Source organism: Botryllus schlosseri, chromosome 7, assembly GCF_051294905.1.
Source record: "Botryllus schlosseri isolate E-star chromosome 7, Bs_hap1, whole genome shotgun sequence".
Taxonomy (NCBI): Eukaryota; Metazoa; Chordata; class Ascidiacea; order Stolidobranchia; family Styelidae; genus Botryllus; species Botryllus schlosseri.
Window position 1 is genome coordinate 16098233 of NC_137242.1, and position 22743 is coordinate 16120975.

Sequence of the window (22743 nt, forward strand, 5' to 3'; positions counted from 1 at the left end):
ACTATATGCATGCATGATGTGTTTTACGCATCATGTACTTTGCTATAAGTTACCTAAGTAAGCTCTTCGTTTTGCCAAGTTATACAGCCTATGCTTCAGACCGAACTCAGTGATGTGCTTTGGTGTTTAGTTATTTCGGATTAAATGGGGGAAATATATGCATATTTATTGCATGACACTCATCAAGACGCGACATTTCATCGCACGGGAAGTATTGAGCGGAAACTGAGACATAAGCGGCTTCCTCTAGTTCAGGGGTGGCCAACCTTTTCAGCCAAAGGGCCACATTCGAATGACGAACTATTGCGCGAGCCACTAGCCGCGCGAAGCGCGAAATTTTTTTGAAGTTCATAGGTCAATAATATTATCACTTGACTATATTGCGGGCCTGCTGTATATCGCTGGGCTCAGTTTGCAAGGACTGGACTATTCGGGGCCTGGACATATCGATATCGAAAGCGTCGACCGACATGCGTCAATCATTTTGTGCCTATAGGTTTTATAGTCGACGGTCTTTCGGCGAGCGCAAACGCAAGGTCGCATACGTTGAACGACACTCTGTCTCGTAATCGCGAATATAGTTGGATTCAATCTGATAAATTAGGCGTTTTTTTAATTTTCACAAAGGAGCAACAATATTAAATGCAAGGATTCGAGTGACAACATGATGCGCGAAGCGTGTAGAAAATTTTTACTTTTGATAAATCTATCGCAAATTATTCTACTTTATTGTAGTGTACGAAGATCTACCAATATGTGACTGGCTCATTGATCTGCCAATGCGTCGGAACTGATATTTTAGTCATCACATCTCAAGTGTTGCGGCCAGACTAATCATAATTTTTGATTGGCCTTGCAAGTTCACAATCTGATAATATTTGAAATTCCAGAAATTACCACGCGGGCCACTCAAAACGTTCTTGGGGGCCACATGTGGCCCGCGGGCCACGGGTTGGCCGGCCCTGCTCTAGTTGAAATGAGCTCAACTATATGTATTGAAAAATTCCTTGCGAGTACCATGTGGAAGAATCGTGCACAAATCTCATCAAAACTACGTCATTGAGTCACGTGAAAAGGCATGGTCGGACGCTTACCTGTAATAAAATCACTAGTTATATGTATCACATCATTTGGGATTAACACCTCTTGTCGATGTGTCAACGTATGAATCACTGTAGGGACGACTCGGGTCAACTTCTCCAGATGTCTTGACTTAAATCGAGAGTCACTTTGCAAAGATGACATGACTTGACTTGACTCGTCGTCTAAAAAATGTGGATTGACACGTGATTCGAAATAAATTTTAGGAGTCAATTTCACGTCATCATCTCGTCTGTGTCACCTAAGTCGCTGTATGTGTATGTACATGTTTTCGACAGGCTAATATTCATCTGTGTGAGCATTGTGCATTTGAGTAGCCATGCAGTCATTCGACGATTGCGCAAACTGGTTTTCTTAGCCTCCGTCGCCTGAGTTTGACCACATAAATACTGATTATAGCTTACGATGTCGTAGATTTGTATTATTCTATCAATAACAGTGTCTTTCTGCTCAGTGCTAACCTTAATGAACCTCTTACATTATTTAAATCGGACTGATATTTTAGGTTATATATTTAAATTACTCGTCCACAATCGGTACAGGCTCAAATTGTATAGTATGAATGTGTTGTTAGAATGTGTATTGCATCATATTAATTTGTTTCAACTTTCATATTATATCATCTATTTGCCTGGCAGATACCGATCTGACCAAGTATTTCTACGCAGGACTGTAACCAATTCACAAGGTTCCTATTCGCAAGTCAACTAGGCTTTTATAGTTTTGACTTGAGTCGAAGTCAGTAAGTAGAGGGTTGAGGTGCCATATTGTGGGTTGGTTGCCAGAGGATCATCGCGGTATTGCGGCATCGGGCAAAGAAGTGTCCCGTGGTCCTTCCTTGGTTACGGCCTGGTTTTTACACAAACGTATGCACAAATAAAGCCCATATTGCATCGTTTTCGAATGGGTGCTTTTTCATATCGTCGTCATTCTACCAATACACAGGTGAGCACAGAGATGAGAAAATGATTGCAAGTTACAAGGATACGAGAAGCCGACTATGAGCTAATAGCAGTGTTGGGATCAAGTCACTAACTTCGAGTCACGAGTCATCTCGAGCCATTGCACATTTTGACTCGAATCAATCGATTTTCGCAGGTGACTCGAGTCAAGTCAAGTCACTCGTTTATTGGAGGTGACCTGAATCAAAGTCCAGTCAAGTCAAGTCGAGTCACGACTCACGAGTCAAGTCACAAATCAAGCCAAATTGAATTTTCGAAGTATCTGTGTCGGTTCAAAGTCATTACATCTTGCTACCTGTGTGAAAGACAGACTATTAGGCCATTTATCTTGAATCAAATCAAATAAGCAATTCCAATTAATCTCTATGGTGGTATAGCACTCGCTAATTTGCGTCTATCAATGCTAAATAACCTACAGAAGTCTATGTACATGCTTTTGAATTATCTGAATGGTGAAATCCAGAGCTCATTTCAGCTAGCTACCTTTAAATTTTGGTTAGAAGTAGCCTAGACTCGAGCGTTCCATGCGGTTCCATGAGTAGCCGACTCTGAAGTTAGAGATGTGGCTCCGACATCCAAAAAGGTTGGGAACCACTGATCTAGATTCTAGAATATCAATATGACCGTGGGACCGGTGTAATTCCAAAAAGATGAATTCATTTGGCAGACGATCGCAAAGCTGTTACCCTACGTCAGTGACGTATCCCAGAGTAACGAAAAGGGCAGTTGCCCAACTGTAACTTCGACATGGGCATGATATGGTTACTTCATCCATGCTCAACAAGTCAACATCAGTGCACCAGGTCTCTTCAAACAAAAATCCGTCCTTCTATATGTCTCTGGCTATGGCACAACTCATAAGGATAATATACTGTTCGTCGCAATTGATATGTATTTTAAACCCTAAAGCAGCCGAAGTTAACGGATATACCAGTTAGCGTTCATATCCAGGCCGGGAACCTGGAAAAACAAAATGTTATTCTACTTACAACATGGTGTAATTAATAAAAACTTACTAGGGGTGGTGTGAACCTCTGGAAGGATCAGGTTCGTGTGAACACAAACCTTTTTGAAAGGTTCTGCGTGAACACGAACGTGAACCTCATGGCGTCACGTGATGTCATATTGTTATTTATTTTAATTCATGTAAAATGAATTTGGTGTACTTTTGCATTGCCAATTCCCCGTTATAACACTCCCGTCACGTTAGCTAGTCGACATCTAAGTGTTGGAGGTTTACCTAGGCTCCTCCTCGCCACCTCATCCGCGTAAGCGGTGTCTTATAAAAAAAAGCCTAGAGGTGGGCCGTGCTATAAGTCGGCAGTTACGGAAAATACAAAGAATATCGGCCTGGTGTAAATGACCATAGTAGTCGATAAACACCATGAATACCCAAAACAACAACAACAACAACAACAACAACGTTAGCTAGTCGTTTCGATACCTTCTCATCTTTTCTTTGTATCGCAGTTTTGTGCTGTTTTGACATGATGAAAGTATTAATAACCTAATACTTATACTGATAGCTCGGGTTATTTTCCACGAAATGTTTTAAACTAGGTATTTTATGCTGCAGCGTGCTCCGTGTCGAAATCGAAAAGGCACTGTAAGCTATTGTATAACTTTTGAGAGCGATGCCCTTTTTACATTAAAGACGTGTTGAAGCTTTTTGGCCTAAATAACCAACAAAATATACTTGTATTTGAGAGCTACAAAATGAAATCGTCAGAATATTACTTCACCGTATCATAAAGGATGATAATGCTTAGTGTTGTTACCCCCATTCACGTTAAAGTTAAGAGATTGGTGCAGGACTAAATTTAATGTGAGCATATCTCTACCACATTCTCAGTTGATTTAGTAGTAACACAAAGCAATAAAACAAAACCCAATACAAGTAACTTCCCAGTATTGCCAATCGCAGAGGAAAATTCGGGATGTGTACTGTACATCGATCTCGAACCAAATGATATGAGCTAGTAGGCTTTACTCGGTGGTTTTTATAACAACCTGGATTAGATCCCGAAAATAGCACATACAATTATACCGTTAATTAGTCGAGTGGTCTAATAGTGAATTCCCAACCTGAAAGCGGACTTCGACCACTTACCCATTGGTTTTACTACAGTCCTTAAAACAGGGAGCGCCAGACTAAAGCAATTTTTGAAAGGGGGCGCCGGAAAAAAGGCTTAGAACCACTGACCAATGGGCTGGTTATATGAGCACAGGGCAATGTGACCATTTATACTAAAGCGGTACATTGCTATTAGATTACTTTACTAGCAGTTTTCGGCAACTTAACGTAGCTGTAACCTCCGATCACTGCGCTTGCGATCAATTTATGTGTGGTATAACACCGGAGTCTCCGTAAAACGTCCAATCATTTGGTGATTGGATGCTCTCACAGGTTACACCAGCGTATAGCTAACAATCCACACTTATTCGAGAAACATCGATTTATTCGACATCCATTACTTAATGACTTGACTCGTAAATTTTGCTTCGAGTCACGAGTCAATACAAATTTCTGAAGATTCAACTGAAGTCTTTTTTTTGCAAAGTGACTCGAATCAATTGAAGTCATGCGAAAAAGTTGACTCGACTCATTCCAACAATGGTAGGTAGTCTAACCGTGTATATAGCCCAGCCTCCGTCAATATGAAGGATACGCTAGGAAAGTTGATACAAACTGATATGAAGCATGATACAACCAATTTAAACATGTTGCGTACAATTGCAATCGCGTGTCCGTGCGTTTGTTCATCAGGATTCGTTAATTCAAAATTGTACAGCGACTTACGGCAGCAACATATTCAAACGCAGGTTCCAAAGTGTCTGACGAAGTCACAGCTAAGTGATATCTCGCAACGTTGCCAAGGGACACAATCGTTATCGACGTGACAGCCTGAAAAATTATTACCTGTCATATAAAAACTGTCGTAATTGAGTGTTAGGAAACGCGATTTGACGTGATATTTCAATTTGGTTTACAAAACCCTTAAAAATTATTGGATATTGACCTATTTTTAGCACGGACCCCTAAATTTAATTTAGAGTCTTCGCGTACCCTCAAGAAAAAACAATTGCATTAGTACAAATATGTGAACCCCTTACTCTTCAGATTGGTATGGCTATTGTTGTATTAAGTGAATTAGGGGTGTCAAACGCAATTTGAGGAGCTGTTTGGATTTAAACCTTTCGATCGGTTGTAGACCGGTCGAACCAAATGATGTCGGAATGGTACCCTGAAATCGATAGCTTTGTTTTTCAGTGGGATGCTTTATAATCATAAGGAGTAAGAGCAACAGGAGCTGTATTTTTATAACTCCTTCACCCGCCAACAACGGTCTAGGCCAGTGGTTCTCAGACTTTTTTAGACACGTCCCTCTTTATGATAATGAAAATTTTCGGGCCCCCTTATCGTCATATCTTAAAATGCACCCAGAATGCTAGCAATCCCAATGGATAGTTTGATGACATGTAAGGTTATGACGGTTGATCAGAGAATTCTCGAATATGAAATTCGGACCATACACAGAGAAAAAGCAAAAGATCGGAGGTAAAGCGTGCAAAATTTTATCAGTTTACCGGAGCTTCGCGTCCCCTTTCAGATACTTTCATTCACCCCAAAATCATTTCGTAAATTATAGAGCCTATTTTGGTGAACTTATTAGACCGTTCAAATCTTCTTCGCGTTTCGCGTGAGTTAATGTCGCTATACATGGCTTCATTTTGATATGAATACCCCACAGCACCCCAAAGAAAATTGAATTTAATGTATATTAATAGTCACTTCGGGCCGGTCATTACGACACTCCATGACATATAAAATATTTCGGCCAACATGAGACACCGCATTCGCGGTGAGAAAGGCTCGGTCGAAAATTACTGCATCATGTTGCCCGGGACCTGGATATATGTATAGATATATATGTCCAATTGTCAGTTGACAATTGTTCACTTAAGTGCCTAAATAGCTATGTGAGAAAATGATTATACAAGAAATTTCAACCTGTGCGTCTCACATAAGAGAATTTTCTTTTAGTTAATTGGTCAATTGGCAATATTCAGCCAGTATTTTCTGACTCTATAGCTGAAAAAGTATCCAAAAGACATGTAATTGCTGATATTATTGACAAAATTCAATGACGAATTAGAAAATTTCAATCGTGTATATGATAAAATTTCGTCGCGTGACCAGGACACGCCGTTCTACCCTATACTTACAGTGTCTTGAATGCTAGTACTCGTGAAACGGGGGTCTGTGGGTATAATTCCCCGAGGACTATAGTTGAACATCCTATGGGGGCTCAAGACCAACGTTTGAGGGGCATACGAAGTGCTGTTTCTGCCGCCCTGGTCGTTGATTAGATTGAAGGGGGCGAGCTTGCAAAGTCTCACAGTGAACCGGCTCTTGAACAAAATTAACTTCTTCCTAACAATAACAAACAAGAGGGGATAATATTTTATCATGATCACAGTGGTCCGGAATTAGGAACGATTGGAGGCAAAGATAATGAAATTGACGATGCTCAAGTGGGCTATGATAAGAGGGAAAGACTCACAATGACGTAAACATCAATACGCACAGTGCATATTACAACTGGGTATTTCCGGAAAAATGTACTTATTTACAGGGAGATGTTTATCGCGCTCCGCCCATGCACCTGAATAGAAACTTTCAAATACACTTTCTCGTTCGATATGAATCTGACGATAGACATGACGATGGAAGTTTTCAAAAATAATCTTACGGTTTGATTCTCAAAGTCACACCGATAAAAACACATATACTCACACTCGGTCGCAACGTCTGCAACTGCCATAGCCAATAAAATTCCTAGTTTCAATATGGAATTCATTTTCGACGGCGATATTGATAGTGCTCAATCTGAAAACATCGACAATAAATAATCTTGGCTCCAATCCCTTTGCAAGTGTTAGAGGTTTATCTCGGCCTATCCTCGTCATCTGATCCACGTAAGCATTGTACTGAAAAATTCTAGAAGTGGGCCGTGCTATATGTCGGCAGCTAGGGAATCATAATAAAGAATATCGACATAAGAATTTAAATGATCATTGCAGTTAAACATCGTCATGAGTACTACAGACAAAAATCTAGGCTCCTCATAGTCATTGTATGCGCGCGTCTTTCTAATGTGAAAAGCCTCAGTAATAGACAGTGCTATAAGTGGATTGTATTTAAAACAAAATCAATACGAAACAAACATGTTTAAAACATGGCCTTTGTTTAAAACCAATTTTTATTGTTTTTTTTTTGCGTTTTCTTAGCGATGACGTCATGAATCATTAATTGTGAAGTCGCAGTGGATAGACATTGACAATTGCAATATAGGGTAAATATGGCTCATTGGACGAAAACAGCTTCCGACTACTGTCATAAACACATTAAAATTATCTTTAACCAGGACCACATCGTTATGCAGCATTTTCGCGATCTGTGGTGTTCATCATCAAAACACTCATTCTGCACCAATGATCTATATATATACACGCAAAACTGTTGCACCGACGCCGATTCCGAGGCTTCAAGCCACCCCACACCATATACGTCGACTGTATTGGGTGCAAATCGTGGGCAGGCTCATACTAAATCTATTTTCGAAGGTATTTTAACGATTTTAGCAAAATTAGATAAAAAACACATATTTCTTTTTTAAGGCATTGGATAAAAACACTGTTTAAAACTTGTTTTAAACAAAGTGTTTTAAGACATCATTTGTGTTGAATGCAACCCTAGCTATAAGTCACCAGATCGTCCATCGCATGAGTATATGGGAATACGAGCCGAAAATAGTACCGGTACTGAATACGGTTGGTATACCGTCTCGTTTTGTCATTCCGTCGCACATTTATCTTGCGCAAAGCATGGATGTGCAAGGTGTTGATGTTGGCCAGATAGAGGACGATTCTAGGCAGCCCACATTGATACAAATCTAGTAAGTATCGATCCAAAACCAAGCTCCCTCTCGATTGTATTAAAACTCAGTTACTCCATTAAGCACTACTGGATTTTTTTGTTTAAGAAGCTTCCTTGAATACGGGTGTAGCACCGATCATTGAATTGATTTCTTCACGAGGTTCCTTCATGCATTTTGACTCTACTTGTTTTCCTTATTCTCAGAGGTGGTCAGTAACGAAGTATTTCGACTTTTTTTTGAAGTCCTCAAGTATTTCTCTGCTACTTGGATAGCCTACTTACTCAGTACATCTAATTTCCCGCTACTTCTACATAATATTTTGTGATATACATACTTACTTTTCGCTATTTTCATAATGTCAGGTAGAAGTAGTTTAATCCTCCAATCAGAAAGATAACCTGAAGAATTTCGGGGCTGTTTTCACGGAGTATCAATATATAATTTTCATAAAAGTTGGGTAAAGTCCAGAATTTTCGTCGCTCTTCGCGCACAGTAGACTGATATGATTTCACGAACGTATCGATGAAATAATATAGGTATGGGGTTGCGTGATTCCGTTCACACCGCAATGTCCGCCATATAAAATATTTCATCATAGAAAATATGGCCCATCGTAGCATATGAAACTACTATTTCGCAATCTAGCATTCACCTGTCATATCGTAATCCAGCAGCCCATGGCGTGTGCTAATCTAGAAAAAGTGACGCTGACTTTTTCTTAACTTTACATTTGTTTTAGCAGACCACTGTTGAAACTTTCTGGTCAAATGACATGAAACATATTTTTCGCTTTTTAGATGTAGCATATATATTTCTCTTTCAATTCCCAGTATCATACTTTGCGTTCTAATCAGTTTCAGTTCTTTTATCTTGAGAACATACATATTGAAGTATAAAAGCAAGTGTAGTATGCCTCTATTTTCCAAAAATAAACCTAGACTATATAACATTTTTACGATCAGCCATATTCTTTTATTAACGTTCAGTAATCGCGCAAAGTATTAACACCGTATCCGACACCACTTATCTGTGCTGCTCTTCGACCAAACTATGGAGCTAATAATATGGGGAAGGGTGCCATACTATGATATTTTTAAATCGGTGTGTTCGAGTAAACAGTATAGATTAGTATGGCATCCCATAACGATGCTATCATGTTCATCTCATGATGCGGACGAATGCCTGGGTGTCGAGGATTTATGCCTGCATGGGATTCATCAATGTGAATCAAGCTTTGCATCTTTCGGATAATTCAATTTTCAGCATTTGACAGTCTGTGCGAATAAATTAGGATCGTTTTCGCGACTACGTACTTACTTGAGTAGATTTAAAGTCAGTCAATTGTACTTCTACTTCAAGTAGTTTCCGGCTGCTTTTAAAGGGACGGCTACCTCTACCCGTACTTGAGTAGATTTTCGCGTCGCTACTTCTACTTCAACTTGAGCAGCTTTTTTGATTACTTTGACCACCTCTAATCATAATCCACTTGCGACGGAAATCACCCGACGGACCAGCGGTTCCCGGGGTTTGCGGATCCCAAAGGCACACTCAACTCATGCGCATGATTTGTTAAGAAACGCCCGTCCTGGCCATCAGTGGCTACTGGCAGTTGCGCACGATCAGTGATCGCATTTTACCGGTATTACACAATATTCACATATCTATGGACACTCTAGACCAGGGCGATACACTTTAATATGACTCCTGGATCTGCGCACATATAGTGTGGCCCACTTTCGTAATATGCTTTATTGAAACTATCAAGCACATATCGTCGCAGTTAGGGTTGGATTATCCGGATAACGGTTAACCGGTTAACCGCAGGTGTTTTTATAGGCTGGTATCCGGATATAATTATGCCAGTTAACCAGATAAAATAGTATCGTTGATAATGCGTTTTACACGTTTTAGTAAGCTTTAATAAGTCGTATTATCAGTGTTGCGCGCGGCCTATTAGCGAGAAGCGTGTTGTCAATTAGCGAGATACGTCTATGCACAATGTGGACAATGTAACGCGAAGCAATCTCCTGTTATGAAGATCGCCAAGTTTGGTGCTCGGCTATCGTTAGTGGCCTGATAGCTTCGCTGGCAGAATCCTAACTGCAATAGGCCCTGTGGACACTGTACCATCACTGGTCTGCACAATCGCATCTGCAGTGACTTTCTGCTCACGATATTATCGCTGACCTACACAATCGCATCTGCAATAGGCATGGCACGAAAGATATCATCACGGGCGTAACAATCGCGTCCCGGGCCTGGCATGCGTTGGCTCCTATTTCTTGGTGGCTAGGAGACAATATGCCGCTTGGAGTATTCTGATCAGCGATTGTGATTAATGAGTGACATCGCGAAACTGAGTGACATCGAATGTTCGTGCGTGCAAGGGTAATTGATATCCGCTGAGACTTTATTCGAAAAGAAATCGAAAACCCCTCATTTTATTTCCCCCCCCCATCCCCACCTTATTTTTCGGCTGGCTACGCGCCTGATCACGTGAATTTATCAAGGAGGAATTAGAGCGAGCTATCATGTCGGCATCAATTCCAGTATCAGCTATTATCGTCCTTCCAGTACCGGACACCTAAACAGAAGAATGGGCAAAAAGGAAGCGCTATTCAGCCCATTTTGTGGTAGCAGAAAGAGCATTCAATACATGAGGACTCTTTGTTACAAAACTACGGCCCCGGCTACAGGATGCCACAATTGATGCAGTGTGCTTTATAAGGAGGGCGTTGCAGAAGCATTGAACATTAATTTTGCGTGATTTTTCTCGTATTCGCTCGTACTGCGTGTGTAAGTATAGCTCTACAATAACAATGTGTAATGATTTTGCGATCCATTTTTCATGCAGACCTCGTGAAATCGATTGTCTCATTTAGCAGTTATTATCCAGTTAACCGGTTAGCTAAATTCCAAATATACGGATATATCCATTATCCGGATAGTTAAAATCATTGATATCTGAACTATAACTCATAGTCGCAGTGGAATCAAAGTGACGTAGGTCCATTTTACACATTTTGAGAAAATTGACTTTACGTTAAGTTTTCATCTTCTTTCAGCCACACTTTGGCCCTGATTACCTTTGAATTAATGAAACAGATATAACCATGGCCAAGATATGACCGAAAAAAAAATAGAAAATGTTTCAAAAACTTGATTTATTTCAAGTTTTAAAAATGGACCTTCAAAATTTGAAAACTGGACACAAGTCACTTTGATTCCACTGTGACGATTTATACGGTCGTAGTAGCGATAAGGTCATAAGGAGCCCAGCTGAACCTCCAAAAACTAATAATGGATTCTGGAGTCCACCTTAGCCGAACTCGCCCCTGATTACCATAGGTGTTGCAGCAGTAGAACATATACAGTAACGTAGCGTTATGAGAGGAAAGTGAGGGGTGCCTCACCCTCACGGCACCTCATTGAACTTATCACCACGCTTCTATCGAAAAATGTGACGCGAAATCAAAACGCCGTATTAGTCACTGAAGCACAATTCGTTTATTCGTAGATACGATCGCAGCCACGCATGGATAGCCCAACTGAGATCCCGAGTTTGCGACATCCGACTTTTAAATTGAAACAAAAGGATGCGATGTATAATTCAGATCCCGTTTCTACTCAATATTATTCGTTTGAATTACTTTTCACGATTTGATGAGCTCAATGCATGAGTCTGCGTCCGTTTTCACCGGGCGTGCTGAGTAACGCATGTATGTCATCGAGACCGTTTTGACGCGCGTACGTAAATTGGCAAACATGTTAGCATATTATACAGCGTACACCAAAACGGATTGTCAGATGCACGATAAAAGATTTCATCACCACCGATTCTAACATGCTAAAAATGCTAAATGTCAGTATTCTAAGATGACGATTTGATATGACAAACAAAAATGTCGTACACACTGCACAGTTTCTGGAGAACGCCGAACCTATGGTCAGATGCCACATTACTCTAACTGCCCGATGGCAGTGTTTCGTTTTCACTGTGGTCCCTCCCTATAGTCAATTGTGCGACACGCTCAGTTCAGAGACTTGAGAAAAAATCGACCACGTAACGCAGGGTTACCAACTATATTTTGAGATCTGTAAAAGAGGACACTTTTTTACAAGTCGCAAACGATATATAAGCGGACTAGGAAACGGGTAATTTATAATTTTTTGAAAGAAATTAAATTGGGCTGATTATAAAAAGCAATTTTTCCAACAAGACTTTCGAGATATCTGCTCAGTCGTTCATATCAAATCAAAGGCGCGGATTGTCAAGACAAGACCACGTATTTCAAGAAATGCAGCTACAGAATTCGCTTTAAAATAATAAAAGTATACCGAATTGTGACATATAGCATAACGCTATTTTCAAGAAAATACTTTTTTGCGGTTTATCACTAGCCTACCGTTAATATTTGCACAAGAAAAATGACTGTTGCACGATAATTAAGCTAAATTTGAAGTAAAACTTCTGGGGTTCCGCTGTGGTCCGTGACGGTCGAAAATGGGTCCGCGAAGACAAGAATGTTGAGAACCACTGATCTAATGCTTGGATGACAAGGGGTTCATCATAATTATCCAGAACTCCTATCCGAAATGCGACTAGTTTCACGGGATTGCAGTTGTTTTCATCCGCACGAGTGCGTATTGCGTACCATACAACAGGTTGAAAAGCACTGGTATAAACTATATTGGTATGTTTTAAATCATTGAGGAGGGTTGGTTAAGGTTGTCTCTGAGTCCTGTGGGCAGTCTATGGAACAGAGAGTCATTGCTATTGGATTTTTGGTGCAGGTTTACTACAACGTAAGCTGTAGCTCCGGATCACTTCGTTTACGGTCAATTTATCTGTGCTATAACAATTTAGAATCATTCATATTAGCGTATCGCTAACAATCCAAACCTGTGCAAGATACAACGATTTATTCGACACTAATTACTCCATGACTTGAAATTGAAATTGTGGGACAGATTAAAATACACACATGTTCTTGGGGTACAAAGGTATCACAGTCCGCTCAGTGCGGGGGTGAATCATAGTGAAACTCCTCCATGACGTGTAGACTGTAGAGCAGTGGTTCTCAAACCGGGGAGCCTGCCCTTGGGGAGCGTGAGAGCATTTGAGGGGGGCGTGAAGCTGCGGTCAACTGAAACTTCTTTTCGCGCTTCACGCGATTTACCTCCAGTTCATAGATATTGCTCTGTGTATAGTCCTAATTTCATATTTGAAAATTCTCTCGTCGACATTCATAACCTTCCATGCCATCAAACTATCCGTTAGGATTGCTAGCATTCTGGTGCAGTTTGTGATATGACGATAAAGGCGGCGTTAAATTTTTCACTATGATAAAGGTGTGCAAAAAGTTGGATAACCACTGCTGTAGAGAGAATGATTTCTTTTACAAATTTTGGAGGTATGGATCCGCACCTTTCTCATTCACAGTGAGTATGCTAGTTCGCCAATTCCTCTGCGGGTGAATGTGCTTTGTGTATCTTGCACTTTGCTAAATATCAAAGTATTTGTAGCATTGTTCCAAGTTGTACAGCCTATGTATGACACCGAACTCAGTAATTTGTTACTGTTGCTCGTTTACGTCTGATTAAAACGGAAGGAAGATGTATGCATAAAACTCATTGAAACGTGACATCGCATTGCAAAGGAAGTATTGAATGGAAACGGAAATATAAGCAGCTTCCTCGAGTTTAAATGAACTGAGCTATATACATTCGCTTATGAGAAGACAGAAAATTCTGCGTGCTTTTAAAAATTGTATATATGCTATATAATACCATATTTGGATGTATACTTTTGGATCAAATAGTATGAGCCTACGGACGATTTGCACCCGATATAGTCGACGTATACGATGTGGAGTATGGTTGCAACCCTCAAAATCGTCGTCGGTTCATCAGTTGTGGCATGTTCCTATAGATGAGGGGTGGGCAACTTCTGCAGTCTGCGGGCCAGATATGGAAAAATGAAGTACTTGGCGGGTCAGCTTCCTCAATCGATACATAATCGCGGATTTATTCACCTATATAAGGAATAAATCGTTTTAAAACAAACTTAATGTTTAAATCATAGAAATCTCTTCCGGGGCCCAAAGTGCTTTTATCTGATCCGCCCATTTGTTACGCTGACTGGCGTTGGTGGTCTTTGTTGAATGTTCATCGCATTCGTGTATCGTTTCACGCTTGTTTGCATTATAAGCATCATCACAGTCCAAGACGTTCAGAGTTAAACTATCATGTTGGACAAAACTCGTTCTGTCGTCGGTTGTCGTTGTGGACTTTTCTAGGTCGATCAAAGTTTTTAACAAGTTCCAGGGTTGCAGCCAGAGTTGGATCAATTACATTATTTTAGTTCAATTACAATTACAATTACAATTACTTTCATGAATGTTTCAATTACATTACAATTACAATTACTTCATGCTAAAAATATCAAATTACAATTACAATTACAATTACTCCTTGCATGCTTCAATTACATTACAATTACAATTACAATTGCTGCTGTTGAACATGTAATTGAATAATCATAAATTCAACCGTGCTCCTTGACAACCGTAGCGTCGTATTTAACAACAATTCAAGTCTAGTTCAGATTGTGTGGTAATAAATGCGTTTATGTGCGTACATAGTATGCTATGTGAGATGTCATTGTGACGTAATATAAGCGTGTTTTGTATGCTTGGTAATTATGGCTCACGTAATTGGAAATGTAAAATGTTATTTACCTAATTTCCTATGGGTTAGGATTAAGGATAGGGTGCAGTATGTCGTTGAAAAAGTATTATAACATATGCACGTGTTGGATTTGCGTATATAGTATATAATTAAAGAAATAATATTATTTTTATCGAGGGACGTAGGAATTAGGATGAGGAGTGAAAACAAAACCGTGCTTTGTCAGATAAGACGTTATATAATATCCAGTGGTCTGGTTAGTTAGCCAGACGAAATAACGATGCAGCATCGTGATCTGAAATCGTATTGTAGATTGCCAACCCACGGATAGATGCTCAAGATGTGACTCACGGATGAATGCACCGACAAACGTACTGCAGAGCCGGCTAGAAGCAGCAAACTTTGTGGTCCTAGAGCTGGCGATCCATGCGTCCAAATTTGATGCATCTGTTCTTTATCGTAAGCTATTGATGTACTAATTCCGAAAATACAAAATAAAATCTCGTCAGGGCAATGTAACTGCTCCAAAATAGCCGTTTAAGGCCGACTGTTCTGAAAAGTGAGAGCGCTGCAGCAGCATGACCACAACAATTACCAATTACGCCTAGCAATTGTTCGGAACAATGCCGATTCCCAGACTTTCACGACTATTTTGGGATGGTACCATTGCCTGGAAATATACTTTTATTGCGGAATCAGTGCGACACTAGCTTTCGATTAGGACCATACATATCAAATTTCGACGCTTGGATCGCCAGCTATGGGAATATCAATTCTGCTGCTTTTAGCCGGCTCAGCAGTTCGCTTCTCGGCGTATTCAATCGTGAGTCACGTGATGCGAATCCATCCGTTGGTTAGTAATCTAAAAATTGTATACAATGGCAGCCTAGGCCAGCATAGCGGTAAAAATAGAAAAAAACTTCGCCCGCAAGGGCGCAGTCAAGGGCTTCCGCGAATGGATCCACCAAACTCCTTGTCGACATTTTAAGAGAATGCATTATAAGTCAATTATTTTATATGTGCTTGTCAGGTCTCAATAGCAATTTAATGTAATTGAAATTGTAATTGAGCAAAATTTTTGTCAAATTACAATTACAATTACAATTACACAAAATAAAAATGCTCCAATTACAATTACATTACAATTACATTGAAAAATGTATTTAATTACATTCAATTACAATTACAAATTACAATTGATCCAAGTCATAAGGTTCCGAGTCACAAGTCAATCTCTCTTTTATCGTTTTGACTATAGAGTCAAGTCAAGAGTCGAGCCATTTTCAATTCACCACCAAGTCAAGTCCGAGTCCAAGTCACGGAATATAGTGTCGAGTCCGAGTCATAGCGTTTGACCAAGTCCAAGTCATTGTGTTCACTGTTCAGTTTCAAGTTGATGTCATGTGACACCCACTTTTTACAACTCTGCTTGGTGTCATTCAATGCTCCACATTCATTAGTTTTCCTCACTTTTAACAGTTTCTGGTATTATTTTCAAGTGACAGTACTGATAGACGAAATAATTATAGAGTAATAACTTCACTATTCTTCGACGCCATGCAGAGTCGAAGAATGTCAATTTTGACATGCGAACCCTACTAACTGATCCACAAGTACTGCGATATGTTGTTGAATATGTTAGATCGACTCGAGGAATATTGTAAAACCTTTTTATGTGCACATGTGTACCTATCTCAGTTATATATTATGAACTTTCTGTAGCGTTTAACTTGTTTCTGTCCGTGGCGCAAAAAGCCTTCAGTTGTGATAAGCGCTACTCATGCCAATGTTTTTACCTATAAAAATAATAATAATCTGTCTTGGTAGACCCAGTCCTGAGTCATATGACTTGGTCCGAGTCATGCGCAATGACTCGAGTACAAGTCGAGTCAATACACAAATTTACTCGAGTCGAGTTGGATCATTTTCCATATTTGAGAAAATGACTCGAATCAAGTCGAGTCACCAGAAAATCGCGACTCGAGTCTGAATCGAGTCGAGTAATGACTCGAGTCAATACATCCTTGACAAGTTCTTCGAACTCTGACTGCATGTCGGACGTATAGATCCTTTGTAAACGCTATATGTGAGCCTCAGTTAGATAGGAACTCAGCTTTGTCTTGTTAATGTTCACGGTCGTGGTTGTTTGCTCGCAAATATATCTAGGGATGGTGTGAACGTGAGGTTCACGTTCGCGTTCTGTGTGTGAACCTCGGAAATTTAGAGGTTCGCGTTCACAACAGAACCTTGGTAGGTTCTGCACTGTGAACCTTTTTCATATATTACAATTTTCACTTCATTATAACATCTTTGGTTCATATTAATTGCATTACAACTGCGGGCCACTCTATGCATGGCGCTGGCAGCATTAAAAATTAATACTATAAACGAGCATGCACCTTGACAATCTCAAAAGTTTTACTTGCTTTGTAACAAATGTTTGCTCGAAATATTCAGCTTTCCGTTTGTGAATATTTAGTGTCTCTCTGCTGTGAGTTTGACTTGCGATCACACAACATCACGAGCGAAATACGTAGTCAGCGAATGATGCCTATATTCAACCAATCAGTGAGATTGATATCGTTTTCTGATGCCAAAAAGCTAGCAGGGGTACGGGGCAATCTTGACTTCATATGTTTACTGCATCACGAGAACCAAATCCTTGTGATTGAGGTGTTGTCTACTGCTGTAAAACTTGTTAATGGGGTAATATCGGTAGCAAGTATAGAAACCAGTTTTACACTCTGCTCAATATCAATGTAGCGATAGGCTACTCAGACGCCGAATACATTGTCCGGTCTGGCCTGGACCGTTAAGGCGTAAGCTTATATTCCCTGGTAAGTCCTCGACGAAATTGTTGGCAAAGCGACGGAAGATATTGATTTTATAGGAGTATTATATCCTTTGATTGCCTCAGTTGAAACATTTAGTGACGTTTAAAACGCCAACATGTACTTCTGCATTGTGACATGATGTGGCCCGAGTCGTCGCTAGGTATCGTGTACGTTAATATAGGCTATCACTTTATTGAAAGATAGGGTTGGAATTAGCAATATGACGTCACGTGACGTCATGAGGTTCACGTTCGTGTTCACACAGAACCTTTCAAAAAGGTTCGCGTTCACACGAACCTGAACCTTTCAGAGGTTCACACCATCCCTATAGACCCACGAGCCACATTATGAAGAAAGACATTAAAGTGTCTGCGGACCGCTTAAAATCCTGTCGCGGCCGGATCCGACCCGCAGGCCGTATGTTGCCCACCCCTGCTATAGATCATGGCAGCGTTGTAATGAGTCGAGTCATGACTTGACTCGAGTCGCGGTTTTTTGTGGACTCGACTTCACATATTGGCTTGTACTCGGAATCGAGTCAAAACACAATGACCCGGGCTCGAACCTCTACTAGCTGACTTGGACTTCCACTTAACTCAGTGGTGAAATGAAAATGACTCGACTAGACTCGAGTCAAAACTGTAAAATGAGATTGACTTATGACTCGGACCCTTGTGACTTGGAACCTTTTGACTTGGTTACAACCCTGGATCATTGGTGCGGAATAGGTGTTCTGATGTTGATTACCGTCGATCGTAAAATGCTGTATAACGATGTAGTCCTAATTAAATATATATATGGTTTGTTTATGACAGATGTTGAAAGCATTTTTCATCAAAAGAGTCATATTCACCCAATATTTTCAATTGTCAATGGCTAAAAACAAACAGAAACATGTTTTAAATTGAGTTTTGTTTCAGATGCAACCCTAGTTGCAGCAGGGTTGTAATGACTCGAGTCATGACTCGACTCGAGTCAGACTCGAGTCACGATTTTTTGTGACTCGACTTGACTCGAATCATTTTCTTGAAATGGGAAAATGACTCGACTCGACTCGAGTCAATATTTGGATTGACTCGACTTGTACTCGAGCCATTACGCATGACTCGACCCAAGTCATTGACTCGGCTTATTTTATATGACTTGAAGATCAAGAAATTTGCGAATCGTAATGGCTAGATCACCGCATTTGACGAATTCTGCCGACATCGCTATTTGTCGCCACTGCTTTCGTTGCACTCGTCTGATATCAGATATGCCGCCGTAAAAACAACAGACAATGGTACATATAGTAGCAATGCATTGTTAAAAATCATCCTGTGCATGATGAGGAGGTATTAGATCCTCCGCAATCAAAGTACTCAAGACTTTTCAATTATATCTACAAACAATCGAAGCAAAGTTCAATTAGAGCAAATGGAATGAATCAGATGGCCAAGTACTTGCAAGAGATTGATAAGCTCATGTGTAGATTTCACGGAGATAATTCTTTGTATTTTTGGGCGACTAGAAAAACTGAGTATCTGATGCTCTTCAATGTGGTTCAAAAATGCTTGTTAATTCCTGTATCTAGTGCACCAGTGGAACGTGAATTCAGTAGATGTGGATTTATTCCAAGGCCATGCCGCTATAACATATATGAGGATCTCCTTTCCACTTTAGTATTTTTGAAGTGTAACTCAATGATTTGATCTGCTGTCTGTGAAAACACACAATATCCTCCGTCCATTTGACGTTTTGTTAGGTATGTGAATTGTGCACGTGAGTAATAACGAATGGCTAATGTTTTGTGATGTTTGTACAATAGGGCTGTTCAAAAATAACTTCTTTTTTATTTTACTGGGTGGCTACTTGATAAAATTGTCATGTTGCATAAAAAGAACACCGAATCTGGCTTAATTTTTAAAAGTTGGATCAATGATATGAGAGAAGAAAATATTATTTTTGAAAATATATAGAGTGTTTTAGTGAGAAATTCTTTCATATAATATATTTACATACTAGTAGTAAGCCGACTATTTTTTCATATCCAAAATATTTTACTCTAATAAATTCGCTTTTTCTAATTTGAATTGATCCAATTTTGCTCTGAATCATATTTTTACACAATATAACAATATCATGAGGTAGCCGGTAAAATTCGAAAATCTCTATTTGTAATTAATCCAAAATTTTCTCTCACAGTAGTAACGCTCCGGTGGCTATTTCGGGAGCTGAGCAGGAAAGGTGACCTTTTTTTAGTCAACCACCTGATAATGTGATAGATAAACTGTACCTCTACATAAACATGCATCTGTTGATTCTCTATCAGCTGGTATCTAGACGTGAATTCGTTGGTTCTATATCAGATAGTTATGTAGACGTGAATTCGTTGATTCTCTATAAGCTATAAGCCAGGGGCGGGCAACTTCTCCAGTCGGCGGGCCGGATATAGGAAAATTAAGTACTCGGCGGGCCGGATTGCTGAATCGATGGATTACTGGCCCATTTTATCCACATATACAACGAATAAATCGTATTTAATGAATGTATTTTAACGACAGCATTGTCACTTCAAAGCCATTTCTCGCCGATAATGACGAATACAATGTGGATTTGAGAATAGCATTGTCATACAGGCGCCGCCATGTGTGCTGCTCTCTGATCAAGCAACGGACGGTGCAATAGTGGCGAGATAGCGTAGTGGTATAACCCATAGCTTCAACACCAATGGGTGTGGGTTCGAGTCCGGCCGAGGTCGACTTCAGAAATACTACTTGAGTGTTGGAGGTTTATCTAGGCGTCACAATACCAAACTCCAGTAAAATTTAACATTCCAGGCTGATTTTGGGGGGTTCCAGGACCACGATCAGATTAAAATTTACATTTCCGCAATCAGTACCGCGGTAGCTTTCGATTGATACCCGTTTTATCAAATTTCGTGCTCGGTAAGCCGGTCAAAAGTTACCGTGAAATTGCCTTTGGCCAAATTGAAAATGTGACGTACACCAATTTCACTGAGCCGTGAGATTTGCTTGTGCCCACACCATATAGGACACTACGGTGCACTCCTTGATTAAGATTTCAAGGCATTCGATAAGCCCGGTAGCCCAAATTTACCAACATATCAATTCATTATGGCTGAGTAGGTGACGAGATAGCGTCCTTGTTGAACTGTGTGGCCTATAATTAATCTCGATATTGAATTTATGTGGCCCGCGTACTCTATACGAAATTTGAAAAGTGACCCGCGATCCATTTTGAGTTGGCGACCCCTGGCATAAGCGGTGCCTTACAAAAGCCTGTAAGTGTGCCATGCTACAAGTCGGCGGTTACGGAATCAAAAATAAGCAATAGCAGTCTGGTGTAAACGACCATTGCAGTCGACAAACACCATGATTACCTCTGACAACATTAGGGTTGAGTACATCGTAAATGCCGATATTGCAAGTCTTCTAGCCTCGACGAACTTGCGCGTAAGCTCCACCCTCGCACGCTGCGCATACACGTATATTAAAACATACAGTCACTGAAGTTTGACATAGCAAGCAAGTAGTGCGGAATCTCGGCTGACTGGGGGCGCGGACCACATTATCATGTAAGACGGAAAACTGTCCGCGGGCCGGATAAATTCCCTTCGCGGGGCGGATCCGGCCCGCGGGCCGTATGTTGCCCACACCTGCTATAAGCTAATTCAGGATTGAAAACATTGCACTCGGACTCGAGTCATAACACTATGACTCGCACTTTACCCTTTAAACGGTGACTTGGACTCGGACTCGACTCGGTGATGAATTGAAAATGACTCGAGTTGACTCGAGTCAATACCACAAAAGTAAGATTGACTCGTGACTCGGAACCATGTGACTTGGTTACAACCCTGAGTTGCAGCGCATCAATTGAGATTAAAATCCGTCGTTGATGTGGCCATTGGTGAATACCAAGAGAAGTAAATGGGAAGTGTTGGGACAACTCGAATCCTAATTTTCGAGCCACTTGATTTGATTAGAGATGTGAGATAACTCGTGGGTCGAGGTTGATTTTCATATCAACAAATATAGTAATATTACAGCAAACAATACGTTCATGTTGTCATAATTATTACACTGGAAGCTTTTCGACTGGCTCTCTTCAGCAGTGAACGCCAGTAAATGAGGTTAACCAAATTCGAAATATAAAAAGAATATTGGCGTTGTGACGCAATAATGACAAGTACACATAGTCGCGAACGGCAGTAAACAGCGCACGGTTACGGTAGCCTACAGCACACACAAAATCAGCTGCAAAACAGCAGAATGACAAAATCAGCACCGTAACTGCCGCACCCCAAACCCCCCAATTGGGGGGGGGGGCGAGCTCGAAGGGGGCCCAAAATTATTTCGTGAATTAGCATAAATCATAGAGTATTTTTTTTTAAATTTATGCAATTTTAAAAAAAAATTCAAGATGCCATTTGTCTTTATTATTGGGTATTGGGCCATTACCGCGCCACGACCCACCAAGACATACCAACAAGTTTTAAGCCATATAACATGAGACTCCAAGAAGTGTGCCAAAACGATCGGCAGCGAGAAAACATTTGCCGAAAAGGACTGTGCCGTTATGCTGACCGAAGACTTCGTTATATATACAAAATACATATAGATTTAATTGTAAATAGGCGCCTAAATGACTGGCGCCGAATGTTCCCGTCTTGGCAATCTGAACCTCACAAGACAAATACCATCCCGCTGAGAAAAATTTTACGCCAGTGAAGAAATACCAATTTGAAATCGTGTGCGTCTTTCAGTTTAGTACGTTCATGTGATTCTATATTTTTTGATCTAGCAGACTGGAAGTCACGAAATAACATCATGTAACGAAGTCATATCAACGGGTCCGCTCGCCCGAAGATGTTTAATTATTATTTACGGGCCCTCCCGTCTTCAAGACACTTCACTCAGCTCTACCGGTAAATTTAATTACGTGAGTAGAGAGGACAAAGTGATAGCAATATATATGCAATTGCCGATCTGATTGACCGATTTTATCATAAATAACCGAACATTTTCGCGTTTCGCGCTGGCTCGCTATACAGTACAGCTCATTGCGTGACAAACGCGGGCAACGTGATTGGGGGGGGGTCGTTCTATCATCCTATGGGAGCCCAAGACCCAAGTTTTTGGGTTCCCTGACGAGGTGCTGTTTCGTTCCTGCCAACGGGTATACGCCCGAAGATGTTTATTATTGAGTGGT

General features: G+C 40.4%; 1 long non-coding RNA gene across 1 annotated transcript; it reads right to left on the reverse strand.

Moving 5' to 3' along the window:
- Positions 1-2937: 2937 nt before the first annotated feature.
- On the reverse strand, positions 2938-9938 carry LOC145443146 (uncharacterized). Its single transcript, XR_013916307.1, has 3 exons — positions 6862-9938; positions 4864-4968; positions 2938-3023 (listed from the first exon to the last, which is right to left on the reverse strand). It is a non-coding gene; the product is annotated as an uncharacterized LOC145443146 (long non-coding RNA).
- Positions 9939-22743: the final 12805 nt, after the last annotated feature.